The sequence below is a fragment of the Cupressus sempervirens genome, chromosome 9, assembly GCF_028749045.1.
Source record: "Cupressus sempervirens isolate cs-2001-9-10 chromosome 9, ASM2874904v1, whole genome shotgun sequence".
NCBI classification, from domain to species: domain Eukaryota; kingdom Viridiplantae; phylum Streptophyta; class Pinopsida; order Cupressales; family Cupressaceae; genus Cupressus; species Cupressus sempervirens.
Window position 1 is genome coordinate 753438220 of NC_143126.1, and position 25560 is coordinate 753463779.

Genomic DNA, 25560 nt, shown 5'->3' on the forward strand with positions numbered 1-25560 from the left:
CATTCCTAAGCAAGCTTAAGACTTTCCTAAACCAAACCAAAGTCTCCCCTCAAAATATCCCAACCACCAAGCCATAAGTGCTCCCACAAAGCCATAAATGACTCTTACAAGCCCATTTATTGCTCTTACAAGCCATTATGAGGGTCTTTATGAGCTTTGAGCCTCCTTTGTTGACCCCTCAACCCCTCTTGCTCTAACCAATGACCCTGTGACATGTGTCACTCCTTAATTGGCTATAAAGAAGCACAATCCATGTGCTCTCCTCTCATTCAATCTGAGCCCTCCATAATCTTTCCCCTTTCCTTCCATCCTAGCCATCGATCCCTCAAGCCCTTTTCCTATTTAAGGAATCCCCTCCCAAGCCATTTTAATCACAATCCATCAAGTAAAGTTACCATGCCATTTTGAGAAGCCAAACTCATACCTATTTCAATCATCCACTTCCATGCTAATGTTATGATGCTATTTTGAGAGCTTAAGGACTATCAAAATACCATCATAATGAAAAAATCCATCCACGAATCCACTTTGATCCATATTTTTCATTGAAGCTTGAGCAATATTATTGAGCATACATCTACATCAAAGGACACATCTACAAAATCAAGGAGGCTTTTGGAGTGATCTTGCTCTTAGTTTGCACTCTCTTACACCTTCTATTGTCTAATCTTATATGGGAATATAGTTTTAGTTTATGAATTTTTTCCTTATTGTTAATGTTCTTTGCACACTAAATCTTGTTCTACAATTACAGGAGAAGACAAAGGGGATAAAGCATTTTCTAAATGGGACTCAAGGGATGGGGCACTATTCTAGTCCATTTGTCAATCACCAAGTATTTTGTCTAACTACCTTGATAAGGATTTATCAACATCTCAATAGAGTACACCATTGGATAGTCATGATCTACTTGGAAAAACATATAAAAGGAAAATCTATATCTATCAGTTGTAAGGAAACTCAAGTGCAGAAACAACTTCCTACACTAATCTCATAAGGAAAGTATGATGCAAATCCTATTAAAATCTTCTACACTTACAGATTCAATATCATCTAAACAACAATATTGCAGCCAACCATGTATACAGAAATTAGACAGAGAATGGAACACATAACACAAGAATTTTTTGGTGGGGAAAAATATTTCGGTAAAACAACCCCACCCCTTTAGAACCTACACAATGTATTATCTTCAACACAAGGTTACAATACACTTGCAATGCAAGTTCAACATCAACAACAGAAGACTCTAGTAGCTGCTCGCAGTACCAACAATACACCTTTTTTGCATTGCTTCTCTTTGTAACCCTAAAAATGCTTATAACATGCACTTTACTTTTACGGCTACTCCCAAAGATAAATCATATTAGGGTTTTACCATTCTCTGAGAAAATAGGAACCCTAAAAAAAATTTTGGGGTGATGCCCCGAACCCCACTATTGGGGTAGAGTGTATAGTACTCAAATATCTTAGTTGCCACATGTCTTCACCTGTCATTTAATCTTCCTAACATAGCTCTTATGTGTCATAGGAATCTATCATAACCATTTTAGTCATGATCTCCTTACAAACAATTCAAGATGTCGACACATCAACATTATTTGCAAGAAATACAATTTACAAAACAAATAATAAGAATAGGAATTATACAAGGTTGAGACACCTTATTCCTAACATTCTCGCACTTGTCGAACACCTTGTAAGAGCAATAGGAACATAACAGGAACTATCCGCTATAGGCCAAAAGGCCCATAGACTCTGAACACCATCTGAACTTCTCAGTGCCCACTGGTTTCATTAATGCATCTGCAACATTCTTCACAGTATCTACCTTTTCCAAATTTCCCTTTCCATCTTCCACCAGATCTCTCACAAAGTGATACTGCACATCAATGTGCTTCGTTCTGGCATGGAAAGTTGGATTCTTTGCAAGGCAAATAGCACTCTGACTTCCACACCAAATAGTAATCTATTCTAAAATCAACACCAACATCAGAACACAATCTCTTAAGCCAAATGGCTTCCTTACAAGCATGAGTAGCAGCCATGTACTTAGCTTCTGTAGTGGACAAAGCAACCACAGGTTGTCACTTGCTCATCCAAATGATGGCACCACCAAACATAGTGAACACATAAGCACTGGTGGATCTCCTATGGTTAATATCACCTACCAAATCTAAGTCCACAAACCCATGAATACAAACTGAATGCAAAGATCCAGAAGAGTTACCATGATAACATATGGAGTAATCTGATGTACCCCTCAAATATCTAAATACTTGCTTAACTGCATCCCAATGTATCCGTCCAAGATTAGCCATAAATCAACTCAGGACTCCCATTGCTTGGGCAATGTCTGGTCTAGTACAAACCATAGCATACATAAGACTACAAACTGCACTAGCATAAGGTACTCTACTCATGTCCTCCACCTCACTAGGAGATTTTGGACAATCATCTACAGATAACTTTGTTCCCACAGGAATAGGAACACATAGTGGTCTACAATCTATCATGCTGAACTTTTCCAACACAAAATTCACATACTTACTCTGACTCAACAAAAGTTTTATGTTAGACCTATCTCTACTGATTTCCATACCCAAGATGTACCTAGCTGCCCCAAGATCTTTCATCTCAAACTGTGCTAACAATTGATATTTAAAATTAGAAATCATACCCTTACCCTTCCCAAACAACAACATATCATCAACATATAATGCAACAATAAGAAGGTGATCATTTTCAACTCTGAAATAAACACAATGATCTGATTTCAATCTTAAAAATCCAATTAACAACACAAAGGCATCAAACTTAAGGTACCACATCCTAGGAGATTGCTTCAAACCATATAGAGATTTCTTTAATCTGCAAACTAAGGAATCTTTACCTTTAACAATGTAGTGCTCAGGCTATGACATATAAATCTCTTCCTCCAAATCACCATGAAGGAAAGTTGTCTTCACATCCATCTGTTCTATCTCTAAATCATATGATGTAGCAAGAGATAATAGAAATCTAATGAATGTCAACTTTGCAACCGGAGAGAATATTTCACCATAATCTATTCCCTCTACCTGTGAATACCCCTTTGCAACCAATCCAGCTTTGTACCTTTCAACACTGCCATCTACACAGAATTTCTTCTTGAATACCCATTTACAGCCAACAGATTTTCCCTCTTTAGGCAAAGGCACAAGGTCCCATGTTTTGCTTTTCTCTAATGAAGCCATCTCATCATCCATAGCCTCAATCCAGGAACCTGCATCTTCCATGCCCAAAGCCTCTTTCATAGATCTAGGCTCATCAGCATTAGTAATCAAAGCAAAAGCACAACTGGAATCTAACATAGAGTAACCAAACCTTTCTAGTTTCTTTCTTTCTCTCGTGGATCTCCTCAAGGGCTGAGGTTGAGGTTGTTCTTCCTCTTCTTCTGAACTATCGGAGCTACTAGAGCTCTCCTCATCATTAGACCCAGCATGGTCTCTCTGTTTAGTCTTCTCAGGGGTAGTAGGAAACTGAACAACATCTTTTTCCTTTTCTTTTTCATCTGGTTGTAGCACAATAGGAAAAGATTTTATCTCTCTAAAATAACATTTCTACTATACAACACCTTACTAGTCACAAGATCCCAAATCTTGTATCCTTTCACACTAGCACTGTACCCGATGAAAATACATTTAACAACTTTATTTTCCAACTTAGATCTTATCTTCTTTGGAACATGTGCATAAGCTTCACAACCAAAAACATGAAGATGTCTAATTGAAGGCTTCTTACTAGACCACACCTCCATGGGTGTCTTACCAACAAGGGCTGATGTAGGAGATCTGTTAACCAAATAGCAAGCAGTGGCTATAGCTTCGGCCCAAAACCTTTGTTCTAAACTAGCTCCACTAAACATACTCCTAGCCTTCTCCATTAGTGTCCTGTTCATTCTCTCTGCAACTCCATTTTTATGTGGGGTATACGGTGTTGTCTTATGCCTCTAGATACCTTGTTCTTTACAGAATTGTTCAAACTCTATTGAGCAAAACTCACCACCATTGTCAGTTCTCACACACTTAATCTTCTTACTAGTCTGATTCTCTACAAGGGCTTTAAATTCCTTGAATTGACTAAAGACTTGTGTCTTACTTTTAAGGAAATAAATCCATGTCCTTCTACTATAATCATTTATGAAAGATACAAAAAATACATACTTGGAGATTGAAGGAACTTTTACAAGACCAAATACATCAGAATGAATAAGATCCAAAACATCAAAAGATTTGTGAGAACTAGAGTAAAATTGAACACAATTTTGTTTACCATATACACAGTGTTCACAAAAGTTGAACTCGAGATTGCAATCATTTAACCCCTGAACGAGATTTTTATTTTTCAGGGTTCTGAGACCCTTCTCACAAATGTGACCAAATCTCATATGCCACAACATTGTCTTTTTTGTAGGAAGCTTTCCTTCCAAAGTGTTTGCACCCTTAGGTACACTTGTTGCACTACCATCAGAACCACTAACCATAGTCTTCTTTACTGCTCATTCAGATGGTTGGGATGAAGTGATAGCTGCTCTCTTCTTTGAAACAAAAGAACTATTACAGTGAGAAATGTATGCATCCAGCTGAAACAAAGTACCTCTCCTAGTACCCTTAGCAAGAACCATAGCTCCTCTCATCATCTTACATCCATCTTTAGAAAAAATAACTTGCACACCTACATCATTTAGCATACTTACAGATAATAGGTTTCGTTCCAAACTTGGAATGTGCATAACTCCATTGATTCCCTTTACTCGTCCATCAAGAAATTTGATAGTGACCCTTCTGCATCCAACTATCTTTAGGTGAGAATCATCACCCAAGTACACCTTTCCACCATTGAACTCTTCATATCTTGAGAACTAGTTTCGATGAGAGGTCATGTGAAAAGATGTACCCGATTCAACCAATCACACATCATCATATGCATGGGCTGCCAAAGCTACAATGAATGCATCGCCATCTTCTTGAGATTTTTCAGAACCAGAATCTGAGGCTTTCTTCTTCTTCTTAGGCTCTTTACAATCTTTACGAAAGTACCCAGTCTTATCATAGTTCCAACATTTTTCCTTGGACTTATTGGAAGTCTTTGACTTCCCACGGGATTTGGATCTACCCTTATTGTCAAACTTATTGTCATTTTTATTTCCTCTTTCTGTGGATCTCCCATGAATAGCAAGGGCTTCTTTTTCTAAAACAGAAGCCTTTCTCCACATCTCTTTTGATAGCAGTGAAGACACCACATCATCCATTTTGAAAGTGACTAATGTGCTTCCAAGAGCCATCACAAGATGGTCCCATGAATCTGGTAAAGAACACAAAAGTGTGTAGCAATGATCCTCCTCCTCTAACTTGACACCAACTGATATCAACTATGTAGCTAGCAAATTAAATGCATTTAAATGATCCGTTAAGGATCCACCTTCCTCCATTCGTAGAGAGTACAACTTCTTCCTCAGGAATAACTTGTTCACCAAAGATTTGGCCTGATACACGGCCCCAAGTCTCTCCCACAAACTAGATGCAGTTTTGTCATCTAGAACATTCAGAAGGACTGCGTCAGTTAAACAGAGTCTTATGAGACCCTTATCTTTACACTCTTTGATATCCCAATCTGCTTGAGCTATGTTGTTGGTCTTGTAGTTCTTGTAGTCACTTCCCATAGGTCACGATCTTCCAACATGTCTTCCATCTTGAGTTTCCACAACTCAAAATTAGTGCCATTAAATTTATCCACCTCCATTCTTCCATATGATGAACTCAGCATATCAATCTGCAAATAATATTTAGGATGCTCTACACAAGACTCCCACTCGACTTGAGATTAGCTCAAAAAACCCTACCCAACAACTAGGATCAAAAGTTGATGAAGCTCTGATACCACTTGTAAGGAAACTCATGTGCGGAAATAGCTTCCTACACTAATCTCATAAGGAAAGTATGATGCAAATCCTATTAAAATCTTCTACACTTACAGATTCAATATCATGTAAACAACAATATTGCAGCCAACCATGCATACAGAAATTAGACAAAGAAAGGAACACATAATACAAGGATTTTCTGGTGGGGAAAAACCTTTCAGTAAAACAACCCCACCCCTTCAGAACCTGCACAATGTATTATCTTCAACACAAGGTTACAATACACTTGCAATGCAAGTTCAACATCAACAACAGAAGACTCCAGTAGCTACTCGCAGTACCAACAATACACCTTTTTTGCATCGCTTCTCTTCGTAACCCTAAAAATGATTGTAACATGTGCTTCACTTTTAGGGCTACTCCCAAAGATAAACCATATTAGGGTTTTACCATTCTCTGAGAAAATAGGAACCCTAAAAAAATTTAACCCCACTATTGGGGTAGAGTGTACAATACTCAAATATCTTAGTTGCCACATGTCTTCACCTATCATTGAATCTTCCTAACATAGCTCTTACATGTCATAGGAATCCGTCATAACCGTTTTAGTCATGATCTCCTTACACACAATTCAAGATGTCAACACATCAGTATTATTTGCAAGAAATAAAATTTACAAAACAAATAATAAGAATAGGAATTATAAAAGGTTGAGACACCTTATTCCTAACATCAGTAACAAAATTCATGTTCAAAAACATTACCTTTTTTGTTCTATAATGGCATCTCTATTTTATTTTATCATCACCTATATATATGCATATATGTATATAAATGTATGATGCCACCATGATATTAAAATAGTATCTATAGTTTGTCCATATTAATATAAGTATAAATATATACATGTGTATATATCATGGGGACGTGAAGTTAATTCTCCATAATACACTTGTATATAGCTATACATATTTTGATAGGTGTAACCTAGGATATAATAATAACATGATGGAATCTATTAAAAATTTTATATATATATATATATATATATATATATATATATATATATATATATATATATATATATATATATATATATATATATATATATATATATATATATATATATATATATAAAGAATATTTTAATAATTCAACTTATATTTTTCTCCATGTGAGACAACTAAATACACTTAGTGCCTCCTCTCTCTTCTTTCTTTTTAATCTTGGTAGCTTGAAACTGGTGATCTTGTAACTGTTACCTTGAGCGAGCAATGAAAGGTTGTAGCTCATTGAGTCATAAGGTTATTATATATTTACATTATGACATGATTGATGGGATGACTCCCCTTACATTCAGATGTTGGATTCTTTTTCATTTTGTACCTCTACCACATCATAGAAAGAGTCATTCCAAGCTGTGAGGTTGGAGCATCACTTGAGCTAGCAAGTAAACATTGACCGGGTTATGAATTTTGTGTCTTAGCACTTGATAGTGCACTCTCTATCAATGCATTTTATTCATATGATTTTGTATTGTACACCAGTTATAGTTCTATATCCATGCCCTATGGAAATATGATTTCAATGTTATAAATTACATATATGCACCTGAAGATATGCTCTATAAAAATGAATTGAGTTTTATGCTAACATATAAACACCACTATGTGTCTAAGTCAGTATACTTGACTTTTCTCATTCTCGAGTTCTTTGAAATGACTATTTTTTTAAATAAAGTTAGAGTTTCTAGATGTGTAAATGCTTTTGATCTATGTACTTCTTCATCTTACATATGTTGTGAAAGTTGTTTTATAGTTTTGAAATTGTAAGAACTAAACTTATCATTGTTGAAAATAATACTCACATTGATAGAAATCTAGGTGATCTATTCACAAATGGGAGTTATTTTCCTCAAGGATTCACCCCTGTAGAATAGCCAATGAAAGGGGGTAAAAAGGAAGAAAACCTTGCAATAGAAAGAAACATAATTAGAACCTTGATATCTGAAATCAAAATAAGTTTGATAACACATCCAAGTATGCTCATGTTTGTTATTTGCACTTTTTTGTCAAGTTGAGCAATGGTGATTAGGTTCTAGAACCCATCTAAATCCTTGGCCAAGGTTTTTTTATAGGCATGCTTGCCTATTATTGATCACAAGATATCAATAGTTCTAGTTAATCTGGCATGCCTACCTATTATTGAGTGAACATTCTAAACATCAATATGCTCGGATGGCTAGACTAGGGTGCCCTGGCCCAATCCCAAGTAGGGAGGGCCTTTCTTGATAAAAGATTGTGTGGGGATTAATAAGGTCATGGTTGGGAGGTTAAGCCTAAGTCAGTGCTTCTCCTATTACCAAAAAGTCGAGGCTTGCACAACATCAACAAATACCTAACCCAGATTTGTATGTTTTCTTTCCAAATATTTATCATGCAATTTTTTCTCATAATAAATAAATAATTCATGGAATGAATGGAAATGATTTAGTTTTCTTTTGAAATGTTTTATTAATTAGTTAGTTAGTTATTTCAAAATTTCAGTTATTTTCACATGAAATGGATTGTAAGGTGTTAAAGATGTTTACTTTGGTAATATGATTATGTGTACTTCTTTCCTAACTACTTTTATTTTCAGAATTTAGTGCTTAGTTTTAGTCTAGAAAATTCATATGTTACTGTGTGTGTGTGTGTGTGTGTGTGTGTGTGTGTGTGTGTGTGTGTGTGTGTGTGTGTGTGTGTGTGTGTGTGTGTGTGTGTGTGTGTGCGTGCTTGGGCGCATGTATGTGCATGCATATGTGTGTGTATAAAGTAATGGCATACAAAATTGCACATGATGGAAGGGACTAGAATATTTATGCTTAGATCTCATTTAGGGACTTTCTTTAGTCAAGTTCTAAAAAGTAAGTTGATGCATGTGATTATATATATGCAATTTTTATAGCTTAACACTACTGTGTTTAGAAGCTTTAAAGATAAATTTTCATAAGTAACATTTGTTTACATGTGCATTTTCAAATGCTTTTCATAAAAAGATACATTTGGGAGAAAATGAGATCAAAAACATAATTTGGTTATATATTGTAATAATGTTATTATTTAATTTGAACTATGATTTAAAGTGTTAGGGAACAATAGCAGCAATTTGGTAATCATTTCTCTCCATCATGACATAAAAATTACAAATAGGGGTAGTGAAGATAGTCAACACTATGTGTCATGCTTAAGGTTAATGCAATGTTATTGGGTGCACAGTAGCTTAGGAATGATCAAAATGGTTTCTACTCATGTCTATTGATGATGAGCATAAAAGAGAACAAAAAAATGAAGGAGCACATGTGGAGTATACAATTTTTAGCTCGATGAAAGTATGCATAGTAAAGGATTGAATGTATTACATCAACATTGTAGGCATCATATTATTATGTGGTGTATACAAAAATTCTTTAACACTTCCAAGTTATTTGAAATAATATAAAAAATACACAATCTTTTATCTATCTGAAAAGGAAAACCTAATTTATTTATCAATAAATCTCTCTATCTAGTTGTATGTATAAAACCCAGAAATATATTGTTGAAGTTCACATTAGCAATAAATAGATCTATAGTAGAAGTAATAGATTATGTGGAAATAATGTTATTTTAGACCATTGAAAGACATGACCTAGTACTATGGAATTTCTTTATCAAATAGTAGCTTATCTCAAGTAATATATCTTAATCCATAATCATATTCTAATTTTTATTACTAGTTACAAGAAAATAAATTGCACATGGACATTTCAAATCAACAAGATCCAAGGATAATATATCTCCTATTTTAAGAATAAACTTTGCATTCATTTTAGCTACATGATGATTTTTTATATTATAAGTAGCAAAACTAGGGTTTTCTCCCTTTACAACTACCCTAGAAATATAAAAACTCAAAGCACAAAAGATGCACATTCATAATTCTCTAACAATATAAAAAACTACATCTAAAAAAATGGCAAAGGGAAACTATTGATCTTACCATATAAGATAACAAAGTTATCATAAATCTCATAAGCATACCTACTATCTAAGCTTTAAAAAGTATACTTAGTCTTATGAAAACCTATATAAGGTCACACCTAACCAAAATCATACAACTAATAATAGTCATAATAAAAAAACACCATGAACTTATGAAAAATAGACATCATGTCATTATGAACATTATCCACAAGAAAAAAAACACTTGGGACACTGCTCCTTCACATCTCATTTGATCTTGAAACTACCTTGTTATGGGAAATTAGACCATTCTTCAACAAGGATGTTAAAAAATTTATTTTAGTTACTCTCATCATTGATCCCAACATCTTTTTCTATAGTAAAAACAACAAAGTGACCAAGTTGTGCATTACTCTCAAATTGAACCTAGAGATGGTTCTAGTCTTTTGTCCAGCTCCAACACTATCACCTTTAACTTATCCAACTCTCCATCCATCACATTGTAATTGACATTGGTCACATGCTAAAAAAAGGGGGTATTAGAAGAAATCTCCTCCTACACCAACATCATATCATTTGTGAAGCCTAGAGGACCATAGCTCTAGCTTGCAAAGACATGGGTAGATGAATTAATAATCTCCAAGATGCCTTCTATATCCATTTCTCCACCTTTCTCAATTTTCTCATTTTCCTTGTCTCTAATCTTATCCTTATTCTCTAAACTCACACTAACCTAATTCTCATCACAATCAAACTCCAAAACCTCCTTCAACTTGTCCTTCTTAGAGGATTGGGTGACAAGTCCATGAAAGCTCTTCATAGTGCATTCTTCCTTTGTGGCATCATCCTTAGACCCCCACCTCATAATTTTTGAGTTTGGACTTTTGAAATACACTTTCCTTTTTTATTTAATAGGGGTAGACCCTTTCTTTTCCTATGTATAGATTCTTATTTAATAGTTATAAGAATGGGGGTTCCAGGGATAGCTTGGCAGGAATAAATTTTAAGGCCAGTGTTATTGAGGCATTTTATTTTGCTTGATCTTGGGGTATCAAATATGTTGGTTGGGGAGAGGGGGTTGGAACTTCCAATGCTATGAGCTTTGATTTTTATTTATCATATAATCCTTTAGTTAAACCTATTTCATTGTAGGAAAACATTTATTCTCTATAGATGATTATACTTGTGAGATATTTTCATGAAAAAATACATATTGTTGTCATCAAATTTAATTAATATTGTTATTAATGTGCTGATATAAAATATATTTATATTTTGTAAGTTGTAAGTAACAATGTAACAAAATAGTTCTTATAATAGATAAATAAAAGTATAAGTAATTTTGAATCCAGGGTCTTAAGATTATCTTTTTAGGTGTAATTAGTTAAATAGAGACAATACTAGTGTTCAATGTAAATTTTATTATAAATATATAAAGCCTAAATACTTTTGTAAGAGTTATTCAATTAATGAAAAATGAATCAATTATTTATTTATTTATTTATTTATTGGAAAAACTTTATATTTATATTAATAATCAACTAGTACAAAGGGCTCCTAGAGAAAGAACTACGAAAGAAAACTTCGTTCATAACCCATTTACAAAAAAGAATAGAGTTTAACTGATTCAGACATAAAGCTACCCAGAATTCCTAGACAAAGACATGCAAAGGAATTAGATTTAAAAAAAAGGTAGAGAACAAACTACCAGTAAAATATGAACCTAATGAGAGAGGCAAAGATATCCTCATACACTAAAAGAGTAATAGCACCTAAAACTTGATTACATATGAAATACATAGATACAATACATTTGTGAAGCTAATCTACATATATGAGCCATTATGAAGAAGATGAGAAGAAGCATGAAGACACCTCAAAATTAGAGTCAGCCAAAATGAGTAGGAGTAGAAGGTCTCAAAGGGAAATATGATATCTAGTGAGAAGAACCAACCAAAGAAACTACAAGTTAGTCAAGCATAGGAAACAACTTATAAGTCACCACCCCCAAAGTCACATTGAGAGGGAGGGGAGAAAAATAGTGAACTCTGTAACATATCAGCATGCTCAAGGATGGGATCAACAAGACCAAGAGAGGGAGAGGAAACAAAGGGAGAGGATGAGGAAGTTGCATCAGAAGGGAGACCCATACAGTGACACAAAGGAGACAAAGGCATGGGAGAGCCAACACTAGCGCCTGGGCTTGAAGAACAATTATAGGAGTGTGAAAGAATACCAAGAATCACATAAGTGCAAGCAAAGCCTTTCCTCGAATAGTAGCATCAAAAGGGGTCTAATTAAGAAGATGACCCGGGGAAAGATGGAAGAAGTGGCAATGCTGTTTTTAATTGCAGCAAGGACCATAACATGTTTTTCTAAATGAAGAAGAAGCTAACATGGAAAAAGCCCACCAACAAATACTTCCACCTGCCATTGATCATACTTATAAACTACAATGAGAAGGGCATTATCATGTAGAAAATATAGCAAAATAACCCAGTTAGCAATTGAAACTAGTAAGGACCAGGATTGAGACAAGTCAAGTAGGTTTGAACAGAAGATGGAGACAATTTGGGAAGGGAATATAATTCTTCCAAAATGGGGGGATAACAAAAATTCCCCACTAAGCTAGTGAATACACCTAGCACATCTTAGACAATGAATATTAAACATAGTCATAGTGCATGCATCATTAATAACACCCTGAAGGGGAACTTCAAGCCTAGGAGTATGAAGACAAAAGTGGAGATTGAAAGGTAGAAACTCATCTACATAGCGACTAAGAGCCATAGCAAATAAGTAGAGCAAAATAAAAGATAAGCTAAAAGACCCAGATAAAGAACAATATATATCAAGGAGGAAAGAAGCAAAAATATCCCATTCAAAATTATAATTACAAAATACATATCATGAAGTACACCAAAATGAGCAAAGGAAAAAGATCCATTGTAGGAAAACATGTGGGAGCAAGCCAAACTGATGAAACACCTAAAAACTCATGAAACAAACATCAAATATAAGTGTTGACATGTGCAAAAACAAAAAAAGAGATAAGGATGGATAAATCAAAGATTGACATCAATTCATTATCATCAGCTTGTATGAAGATGACTTAGGATGGAATAAAATAGTAAGCATAATGATCAGCCACAAAGGAGGTGAAAATTTTTAAGTAGACTCAGATTGTATTAAATTGGAGATCACCAAATGAGATGTCAAAGTCACATCAGAAGATGGATAAACAATATGACAATCATCTACCCCATAATTAGCAAGTAAGTCCACTAAAGAATTACCTTCATGGAATGTGTGAGTAAGAAAAACATCATAAAAAAGAATCAAGAAGGGACCATATCTATGATAACCCATAGTGAATATATCTTGAAAAAGAAGTTCTCTAAATGAATGCATTGATAATTACAAAGGAATCCCCTTCTACATGGATATGATGCAAACAAAGTCTCTTAGCATCAGAAAGACCCTATAACAAAGTGTTGGGCAGTCATTTTGCACAAGGTCAATGGCAAGAATCCATTGCACAATTCCTCTCTTGCAAAGCTAATCTTTTTGGGATCAACTCCAAGGTTCAGTATTTGTCTTGCAACATACCAAAATTTGCTCAGTTGAGGATAAATGTGACTGTTCATGAGGAGGCCTTTGCTGGTTTTGATTATGATCTTGAAATGAAGTAAATATATTTCCTGTCTCAAAATAACACACAAAAGAAAAATATTTTTTGATTTTTTGATTTTTTTAATGAATACAATTCTAATAGTGCAACTAAAATGAGTTCCTATTCTAGCAAGGGGTTAGCAAAGAAAATATCAAAACTAAAAGAAAATAACATGAAATTGAAATAACTTAAAATTGAAATCCTAAATGGAGATAAGCTAAAAAAACAACATGTGAGTTAAACTTTCAAAGAAATTGGTAGGAAACCAATGAAAATAGGAGCAACACTTCCTAGAAGCCATTGATGCAATCGTTGGTGAGAAAATTTAACAATCATATGATGTTTTACCTTTCATCAAATCACAAGGCCATGAAAAGTGAGCTCATGTGAGAAAAAAGGCTATGCATACACAATTTGGTGATCTCTTCTTAAGCTTGTTTCATCAACAGAATTCATAAATCTATAGCAAACACCAGAACTAAAAGGTCGCACAACCAGAAACAATGCAATAAATGTTTGGCTCAATCACAATTTCATGAACAAAATTCACAAAACAATGACACATTTAGGAAAGAATAACTACACTCCAAATGCAAGCACCAAAAGCATAATTTTATTGCATAATAATGATGACACTTGTTACATTCTACAATGTGGTATTTATAAGAAATCGTCTCCTCAATTTGTGTTGAGAGTGAGAGATATCCTCATGCAATAACATGCTTTTAAAACATTAAAACAAACTAAATATACATAGACTAACAATTAATCTGGTGCTTAGAGGACTCCATCCATATTTTATTCATTACTTGGATGCATGAGCCCTTTACATATCAAAAATAGAGAAAAAATGAGAGAGAAAGTAGGAGGAAGCCTTCAGTCAAAGTAGGAGCATCTAGAGGTGCCAAAATAGAAGTTGGTCCTTTACTAAGCATGTGTCAAAGTTAAACTGCTATCAAAATACATTCCCATTACATGGAAAGCACTATTTTTGGAACAAGAAATTAACTGTCAACAAGGTAAAAATCTCAAAATTTTACTAAGTGTCAAAATTGAAATTCTGGCATCTGGGTTTTGTTCTTTATATCCCAAAGCTATGTTTGGATGTTTGCCCTTAAATTTCTCTATCATCTTAGTAGTCTTAGCTACATCTAGAAGATCTAAAGCCTCATATTTATACTTGACCTTCTGTCAATAGTTGTCCATTTCAATTCGAGTCTCTGCAAAATCTTCGAGTTTAGTGTCCAACTCTAACAGGGCTTCTTCTATCCTAAAGGCTAGTCGAATGTCCTCATCATTAGCAACCTCCACAAAAATCTTCCTAAAATTCTCCACTATTGTCTCTATAGCTAATAACCTCTCTCATTCCTCATCTTCAAAAGTATCCAAGTATGCATCACTATAGTGTCTTTCTACTTCCAAAGTTTGCTCTCGGGCTTGGTCCTTGAGGTGATGGATCTCCTCGTGTAATGTTTCCATTACTTTATTGCTATCTACTATTTTCTTTATCCAGTCATCAATTATGTCTAATTCTTCTCTAGTATGTACATCAATCAACACCCAATACCTTTGGCCCTTTATGGCTTGTAGAGTTTGCAAATCCTTACTCTAGGTATGTACCTCATCCATGATATTGAAGTCTTGCTTCAAAATTGCCACAATCTTGTTCACATTCTCCTGCGTAGCATGTAGTAACTTAAAATTCCCTATGATGATTGTAACACCTTTCTCCTCAAAAATTTCTCACCACTCCTAACAAGCTTTCAAAAATGGGTCTAATTTTACGCCTCCCCTTTCTCTAAGTACAATATTCAAAGTATGCTCCAAGTGTTCAGGATCAATAGGACCAATGACCGCGGTTAGATATCCTTTTAGGATCTCAACTTGCCTTTAAAGTGCTTGAAGTTTGATCTCCTCTTATTCCATGTACTTGAGGACCTCTTTGACTCCCATAGTCATCATTTTTCTGGCTAAATCCCATGTAGGTCTTCCCAACATAACATCCTTTAACTCATAATCTTTGAGACTAAGGCCTTCCACATCTGTGCCTTCAGGAGGGAGAGCAACTTGTGCAAATAAATCCTAGTTCCATATGGTGGTAACAAATGCTAATTGCGCTACCTCATGTGATGGAGACTTAGATTTGTTCAAGATCTTTGCAATGTCACAAATGTCTTCCTTTGAAGCACAGAATTGAGGATTAGTACTCCCATAATTTCCTTTTCAATCCATCTAGGAATGTGTCTTGTTGAGGACCTAGCTCTTGATGCTAAAGGGGTATGTTCTACTACTTCCTTCCCTTTATCGCTTCTACTAGGAGTTGTATCTTGTTGGGAGGTACATAGCCTCAATCTTAGTAGACCCTATAGCTTGAACCTCAGTGTCTTGGGAAAGTGGCTAAGAATATTCCATCATTTTTCCTTCTAATACTTTACTGGTCACCATTTGTTCTGGTCTCTCCTCTGATAATGGTTCCTTCTAAACATGCTCTTCCTCCAAGCCCTATTCTACCAATGTAACTCATGGTGGAGATAGAGGAGTAAGATCAAGACCCTATGTATCTAGCTGCATCTATGTCCAGTCTTCCTTTTAAGGCTCACCTATGGGGTGTCCCTAATCTTATCCTCAATCAAATCTATTCCTATAGGCATGAAGTCTAAATTTGACATTGAAAAAACATCATTTCTCTCTTCACTCTACTCATCCACCATTGATGTACTTCATCTTGTGAAGAAGAGAGTTCTAATGGTTCTACTTGAGTGGATAGTGGGGTACCTGTGGCACTCTTTCTTCTTTGCAACTTTGTGTCTCTAGCTAGCCAAGTTCTTCCCTATTGGGGCACTTGTTCCTCTTCCTCTCTTGATTCTTCTTATTCCTCCTCTTTTTCTCCTTCTAGAATGCTTTTATGAATAGATGGATTAGGAACTAATCTTCTATTGATCCTTTTCCTTTTCTTCATTCGAATCTTAATCCTTTTCTTTTGTTTCTTGGAGGTAGAAGGAGAAGCTAGCTCTTCTTGCACAAGAGGAATGGAAGCTTGTGGAATCTCTCCCTATTCTAGCTGGCTAGACACAACAAGAGGCAACTATGGTTCATCCTAGACTTGGGTAGACCCTTTTGGACTCTATTCCTACTACTAGGGAGGTGCCTATTCTGTCTAAATCCTCTAAGGAGAGGTCCTCTTTCTTTTATTCTTTACTTTCCTTTAAGGAGGGTGATAATATGGAGGTCCAACTAGGCAGTCAAGCTGGTACACTATTTCTAGCCTGATAGGAGACTAAGTTGTGAAGGTAGGAATTGTTACTTTTCTTCCTCTACCTCTTTTTGTGTGAGCATGTGCATGGAAGATCACAATATCAGGAATTGGATCAAGTGGAAAAGGTTTCTTGATCTAATCATTTTTCATTTTGATGGCATGCCTTGCTCAATGATTAATATCATCCCCTTCTTCCCTATCAATCTCTACATTCATAATGGGTCTTTCACCAATTTTGTCAGCATTAAACAAAGGGTCCAGTAACTCTTTAGAATCCTATTGCTTTATCTCCTTTGGGATATTCAACTGAAGAGCCTTTTCTGCTAGATACAAAGTCATCCTACAATAGTCCCTAATGTGGACATCATAGTCATTTGTGGCATTCATCTAGTGATCTTCAATAGCATCCTCATGATGGAAGTCTCTTCCTCCCAGACTCTCCACTTTTTTGACATTGTCAAAATATGGCCAGGGAGAGTTGTATTCTTCAAGAGGATAGTTCTCCCACTCCTATTTGAAAGATAGAATATCCTATTTCCACTTCACCTGATATGGTCCTATGACAAATGGCCATGCCCAGCAAGGTCTTCATTGTCTATTAATCTTCTTATAGGTTAACTCAATTTGCCAAGAGATCTCTAACAATACCAGTTTGTCACTTGGGTATCTTGGGAGCTTTTGAGGATTGATGGATGCACTTCCTACCTACAGATATGTGAACATTTTGAACTGGATAAAGTACTCTCTGAGAGCTATAACTTGTGCTTTGGCTTCATTAATAAGCTCTTTCCATAATCTACCTCAATGAATCAAATGATCACAAAGATGAACACATCATTCAGAATTTTGTATTCTTTGCTCTATCTTAAGAGCTTCTTCTTCACTAGTTGAGGGTAGACTATATAGGGCTAGGCATTGGGGTCCTACATACTACCTCTCCTATACAAATTGGGATAATTTGTAGCCCTCACTGCAAGTAGGTACACCATGTAAGAGTCGTGTAAAACTTCTTCTTATCCTTCACCATCCTCAACTGTTCACACAAGTTTTCACTTAGTGTGGTGGCCCAGCCCAATGGTATCTTTGTCTGTCTAATGGTCTCAATAAAGTTAACCATAAAAGTGTTGAGATGGCCTACTGTAGGTAAGCCCAAGACTCTGCTTAGGAGAATAATAGAGAATTCAATTTCTTCCTTTATATATCCCCAAGTCACATCTACCTTTCCTGTTATCTTTCCCCGAAGAGGCTTCTCCATGAGGTATGACAACTGTATGATGTCAATCACCTCTTGTTGATGCTCCCTATACCATCTCTCTGTTGTTTCATATGAGAGTCAGATGAACTAATCTATTCTTGAAAGATGGAAGACCCTTTCGATGTTGTCAGGTTGTAGATCCAACACCACTTCTTTGGTGACACTTTTGACTATCCTCTCTTTAGGAACAAAGCATTATGATAGGGCCATGAACAAAGCATTATGATAGGTCCATGATTAGCTCAGTTGATTGTATTGACACAAGATGTGATGTTGCATTCACCAATCCAGATTGGATCAATGCAGACATCATGGTTGGCCTTTTTGTCAATTTGTTGCAAATTCTTAGGAATTCTCCCAAGTTAGTGTGTCCAAGGTCAGTATCTCTGATTTCTATGTAGTCATCATGGAATCTCAATTTTCAAGGTACACCTTGGAACTTGAACACGACTAGTTTGGGTGCCATTCTAGATGTGGATGCCATTTGATCACCTGCACATTATGAGAGAACAAACATTAGTTAATTGATAAATAAAAATTAAATGCAAAAGACAATGCTTAATTAAAGTCTTACAAAATAAAATAAAAATGTCCCTTTGGTCTATTTCGCTTCTTTTATTATTTCCCTCTTTTCCTTTTATCATTTTTTTTTTGTTTTTAAAATTTTTTTAAATTTTTTTTTTGTTTTTCTAATTTTTTTTTTAAAATTTTAAATCACAAAAAATATGTGTGGAGTGCAAGTGTGTAAGTGAGGAATGGGCATGGTGTGTGAGCATGCAACACGAAGTGCGCTTGAGGCACTATTGGGGTTTATGAATGTGACTATGGACGATGCTCAAAAAAATGTGACCCATGGCACGTAGTGCCAAAGGAACATGACCCTCAAAACATGACCCGCAACATACGACCTGCAGCACATGACACCAAGGACACACGGCCTACAGGGTGGCACCAAAAGCATGCCACTGAGAGTAGGACGCGGGTTTAAATATCTCTAGTAGCACAATTTCTAAATAGCGTCAGGCACTTGCTTTGGGGGAAATGGTGGGTGGTGCCACGCAGGGTGCTGAGTGGGCACCGCACTAGGTATGCCGCATAGGCACCGCGTGGGGTGCAGCCACACGGGAGGTTTTCAAAAAAAGAATGCTTTGAATGCATACTATGCTATGGACATCACATGGAATGCATAGCGATGTGCGACCGCGACCAAAAATGCAGCGCTCAAAAAAGTTAAGTCATTACAATCCACTAAGTATCGATGAGAAGAAAGAGAATAAGGGAAAATGTGAGTTATTGGGCACTAGGGTGGCATTTTTATAACCCCACGTGCTAGGTCAGGTGTGCACCGTGCCTTGGCATGTGCGCTAGTGCGCAATGTGCACTCTACCTGCAAAGGCATGATTAATTTTTTTTTTAATTTTAATTTTCTAAAAAAAAAAATTGTGTTATTCAATTTTTCTAATGTTTTTGTATTTTTTGATTTTCTTTTTCTTTTTTGTAATTTTTTTGAATTTTCTAAATTTTTTTAATTTCCTAATTTTCTGATGACTCTAATGATTTAACTTTAACAAATTATCTTCTCCCAACTCTTGAACTATGAGTCTATGAGTTGAAAAAAAGTAGGGGGTCCCCATTCCTAGTGAGGAATGGGGCGTGTGTTATGGACACCACAACACAAAGCAAAAGATTTAGCAAAATTGTTAGTACCAGGGGCAATAGGGTAAGCTTCAAAATAGATAATAGAGCTAAGGTAGTCACGAAAAGCAAAACTATCACAAACTTACCCAGATTACCCTTACAAGAGCCATCAAAATTTAGTTTGATAAAACCATCTTGAGGAGGGGACCATTTGACAGAGGCCCGAGATTGAAGTCTATCCTTAGGACAAAAGGGAAAGGGGAGAGAATGGAACTTCAATCCCATCCAGCTTTTAGTCATAATATTATCCCAAGAAGAGAAACCCCACTCCCCCATAAATTTATATATATAAGCATTTGTAACTTCAACAATGAAATGGTGTAGTTTATTAAACATAGTCTGTAGGGAAGAAGGGGAATTTTGATTATATATTTAATTTATGGACGTAATACTAATATTAGCATAAAATAAAATGTTATGCACACAAATTTAGTGAATAGGATTCAATTTAAGATTTTGTGTTTTATCAAATGTAGTAAAAGGAATTTTAAGCATAAATAAAATTTTGTAAGAATAATTTTAACTTAATCAATTTGCATAGTTTAATTATTAATATTTTTAACAGGTTCATTTTTAAGATAAAATTATTTGTAATAAAAAATTATTAACATATTTATTTTAAAGAGAAACTACAAATGTTAGAATACAAATTTAATGATATGAAAAAAAATTAATTCATGATATAAAAAATTAATAATTATTTATTTGTAATATTTTTTGATAAAAAAGTGTATTATATTAAGAATATATTATTATTATTTTATACCCTCTTGGATTGTGAACTTTGAATGCAATTTTTTTTCTAAGTTTCCAAGCATCATTTGATTCCGTCCTTTTCTGTCCCTCCTCATTCCCTATGATTCCCTATATATTGAGTATGGAGATTACCATATTTCTCCCAATCTATGATCAAACCCATTGTGCAAATATCTAGTTTCATGTCATTGGCAAAAAATAGAAGAGGCTCATGTGGAAAAATACAAGAAGTGCTCTTTTAAGGTCTTCCCATCTCCACAGGGAGCATAGCCCTCTAGAAATGACAAGAATGGAGAGGCATGTTCGATCTAGAAGACATAGAAAATCCCCCACAAATCATTCCATTCCTCTCAATCAATCCCTCCCTTGCAGAGAGGTAGGCATTTGGGCTATCCCTTTATCTTCATTTTCTCCTTCCTTTGCATATGAATAAAACAAAAGTTACTCTTGGCATGCCTCTGATTGATAGTAATAGATCAATAGGCTTGATTAACTCCCACCCCCTTGTAAACCTTATTTCCTAAAGTCATAGGAAAGAAAACTTGGAATCAAATAAATATTTGGAAGTCAGTGCCTCATCAAGTATTTCAATCTCTTTGCTCACTAGAGTGGCAAAGACCAATCAAAGATTATATATTGTTGAGGTTCTACATCCTCAAACTAGGTAAGTTTATCATACCTTAATTGTGACTACTATTGTACCAAATGTTATTATGAAAATCTTAAGAAATTCTAGTTCAATAGGGAAAAATATTGTATGCATGTCTTCCTTTCATTTTTATGGATCTTCTCAATAATTTCAATCCCCACTCCTACTTTATGCAAAGAAAAACCACTTGGTATAATCTAGGAATCATTTGATCGTCTTTCTTAAATGATGACTCCATTTAGAAAATAAGAAATTGTCTTGGTTCCTTCTTAAGGTTTGAAAACCCTAGTTATTATCAAGATGATTGTTAAATTATTCTCCTCACTAATCCCTAATTTAAATTATCAAAGATGACTATATCCAATGTCAACTTTTTCTTCAAAATATTCCTAAAATCTTGTCATGGAGTCATCGATAATAGTAGGTTAACCCTACTGGAAGAATTTTCTTGCCCATAGAATATAATACACTCCCTAAATTTGGCTCCCCTAGAAGAATGTACACCCTAAGAGGGGTCTTTATTTTTAATCCCTGCCCCAATCTATCCCTAGCTCTCTGTAAAGAGTCTCCTCCTCACCACAATCTCTTTCCCCTATTCTAGTAATCCGATCAGTGGTCATCATCACTAATTCTAACCATGAGAGATCTACATCCTCTCCTCCCTCTCTCATATACTTAAATTGTAGTGAGATTGTTTTTTTAACCAATATTCAATCTCATATCCTTCTTCATAGATTATCTCTTCTAGACATGGATCTAACTTCCCCTTTCCTACAGACAACCCCTCTCACAGGGTGACTTAACCAATAAAGAAGAAGCTATAGTAATTATTAATTCCCTTTAAACTATATTTCTCTAACTCAATGACTTAATGGGATAATTTACTTACACTCATGGAGAAGTGAAAAAATAGCTATTAATATGGAAGGAGTTGGAAGGTAAGATCCCAACATATTCACACTATGCCCCAAAAGAAACACAAATTAATAAAGGTAACTCTAAAAAAATATTTATGGAACTAGAAAAAATTTATGATATGATTGGTCTTAATAAATTGTCTAACTTTGAAGGGGATTTTCCTTGCATCTCTTTGTTGAGCCCAAATTTGGAAGCTTGTCAATAGTTCTCAAATCAATCATCAAAATCATCCCCCATCCTAGATTCTTCAACAAAAGTGGTCCAACCTTCTCACAACACCCTTGGGATCACTAAAAATTACCAAGGCAAAAAATCTCCTAATCATGGTAAAAATCACAAGAAGAGAGGTAGAAAATAAAGATCCAACTTAAGAAAACAAGATGGTGAGGCAAGTAATCAAGCCAATCTCACCTCCATCTTCAACAATGGGAACTGTAAGTTCCTTCCACAAATCCATGAAGATTACCTCATGGAATCTTAGGGGTTGTAATGCCTCTATTAAACAATGACTTTTAAAGAATTGTATCAAGTGCTTTTTGATATTGTCTTGTTGCAAGAAACAAACATGGACTCAAATGAATTCACCCATTTAGAAAGGAAATTAGGAGTTTGGAAATTTTGGGGCCATCCATTCATTCCTACTTCTAGAGGCCTCACTTGCATATGGAATGAAAAACTCATTTAGTTTTCTCCATATGTTAATCACCCCCATTGGATGAGTCGGAAGGTAAAAAGTATAAAATCAAACCTAAAATTTGTCCCAATCAATGTATATTGTCCAATCTTTGCATCTACAAAACATGAAATTTGGGAAGAACTAACAAATTTTCTTTTCTTACACCACTCTAGAAACATTATAATTGGAGGTGATTTCAGTGCCATCACTTGTCTTGAGGAAAATATTGGTGGTAATAGAACACTCAATCAAGTTATTATAGATTTCAAGAGTTAGATATCCTCCAACAATTTATTAGAGATCATTCCCACTAATGTCTCCTACACTTGGAGAAATAGGAGGACATGATATGATCTAATAGAAGAAAAATTGGATAAATTCTTTTTCTTTGGTAAATTTTGATCCTTTCATTACAACCTTTCAGTAGGAATAAATCCCACCTTAGGGTCAAACCACTTCCCAACCTATCTGGACATTGGAGATGTGCCCAAGTCAAACAAAATTCCCTTCAAATTAAAAAATATGGGGTTCTAGGATAAAGAATTCCTTTCCTCCTGGAAGTTTGTTGGAATGAAGAAAAATTTCAAGGGTAAGAAAATGTTTATCTTTTTTTTCCAAACTCAAACATCTCAAAGTAAGAATCAAGGCATGGAATAAACTATATGTCAAAAATATTTTTGAAGTATTAGCCAATGTAGAACTAGACATAAAAGAAATAAATGAGAAGTTTCCATGTAATGGGATGGATAATGAGCCTTATTTCCATGAGAAATACCTCCTCAACAAGAAATTCAATTTGCTAGAAAAAGAAGAGATATTTTTGTAGACACCCAAATTTTTCCAAAACCCGTTCCTAGCCAATTAAATAAATATTCATTATTTATTTAATTCCCCTACCTTAATTAAATAAATTTGCATTTGTTTAATTACATTTTGCCTTACCTTGATTTAAATAAACTAAGGTTTATTTAAATTCTAACCTATTCCCACTTGCATCTAACCCCTTTCACTTTAATTAAGTATGTCATTTACTTAATTAATTCCCTCCTAATCCCACTAGGAATTAAATATTGCATTTAATCCTATTTGAGCACATGGCTTGTACATTTAACCCTCACCTAACCTCACTAGCCTAACTAACCCATCTTGCTAAACCTACCCACTTCCTAATCATGCTTTCTTTTCCTAATCATCCTAGCTAATCTCCTCTTAATCCTAAGTGTGTTCTCACACATGTGTGAGGAATCCTCACACATGTGTGAGAGATGTTCACACTTTCCTCACCCCTCATATCTTGCATGCCTCTTGCACACTTGTCCTCTTGTATGAGAATCAAGTTGTCTCACACATGTGTGAGAAGCCATGCTTCTCACACCTCATTGATCATGTCACTTTCAAAGGTGTCTCACACATGTGTGAGGAAACATGATCTTACACACCTCTTACACCTATCATTGACATGTCACCATCAAAGGTTGCTCACATATGTGTGAGCATATTGCCCCCTTTGAATGGTCAAAACCCTAATCCATGTGGAGTCTACTTGGCCTCCACCTCATGGACACCTCATCGATCCTGAGAGATCCTAGCCCTCCATCTTGCATTCAATCTCAGCCATCCATTTTCCTATAAAAGGAGATCCCTCTCCTCATTTCCAACATCTACTATCTACCTCATTGTTATGCTATAGGAATAGTGAGCAACCACATCCCATGAGCAAGGAAATTATCTACACTTGATGGTTTCATGAGGTTTGCATAGTGGTATTTTGATAGTTTATACTCTTTTTTGTTTCATGTTGTTCATTTACATGTCTTCTTTCATATTTTGAGGTTTTGCATGATAATGTAGGAATGTGAATTAGTTGCTTAATGTTATTTCCTTGGTTACATTTTTATGCAACACATTTTGGCACGCCCGGTGGGACCCACTTCACGGGTTCAAACTAACGATCTAATGTGTTTTTGAGTGTTTTGTGAGTTTTCAAGCTTGTAGGTCAAAAGCATGCATTTGGAGATCAAGTTTCATGAGGAGCATCTAATCAAGTCAAGGAGCCCATCATTGCATTTGGAGGACCTAAGGGAAGTTTTTTGACATAAAACCCTTTGTATCTTGCTTATTGCTTTGTTTTCAAGTTTTAGGGTACATATACATTGAATATCCTCTTCATTATTAGAAAAATTTAAAAAGTGAAAAAAATATACTCCCCTTTTTATTAATACATAAATTGTTTGAAGAAAAAAAAAAAAACAAGAAAAAAAGAGTGGGGGTCATTTTATTTTAATGCATTTGTGCGTTTTTTATTTTCAAAAATCATTTAAAGTCATTTGCATTTTAAAAAAATCAAATATCAAATATCAAATTACAAAAATATATATATAAAAATCAAAAAAATCAAAAATAAATAAATAAATTTTTTAAAAAAAAAAATTAACATAAGTGGAAATAAAATCCACTGAAAAACCACTCATAGGAAACATTCCATTAAAGGTTGTCAATCTTTATAATATTAATTTTTACTTTGATTTATGCACAATCAATTAACATAAGCGACCGCTGCCGCAGCTCCTCCCGTGGCCGCTCCCCTCGATCTCAGCGCACGACCTCCCTTCCACCCGTAACCCTTTCTCCTCCAACCTCCTGCCGCCCTCACTTCCCGTGGCATCGCTACAATTGTCGGTGCACCTTCTGCAGTGACCCCTACAGCCCCTCGGTGACCCCCCTGCACTCACAACTGCACCTCCTCTGTGCCAGCCGCCCGTAACACATCCGCTTTCGCTCCCCGAAAACC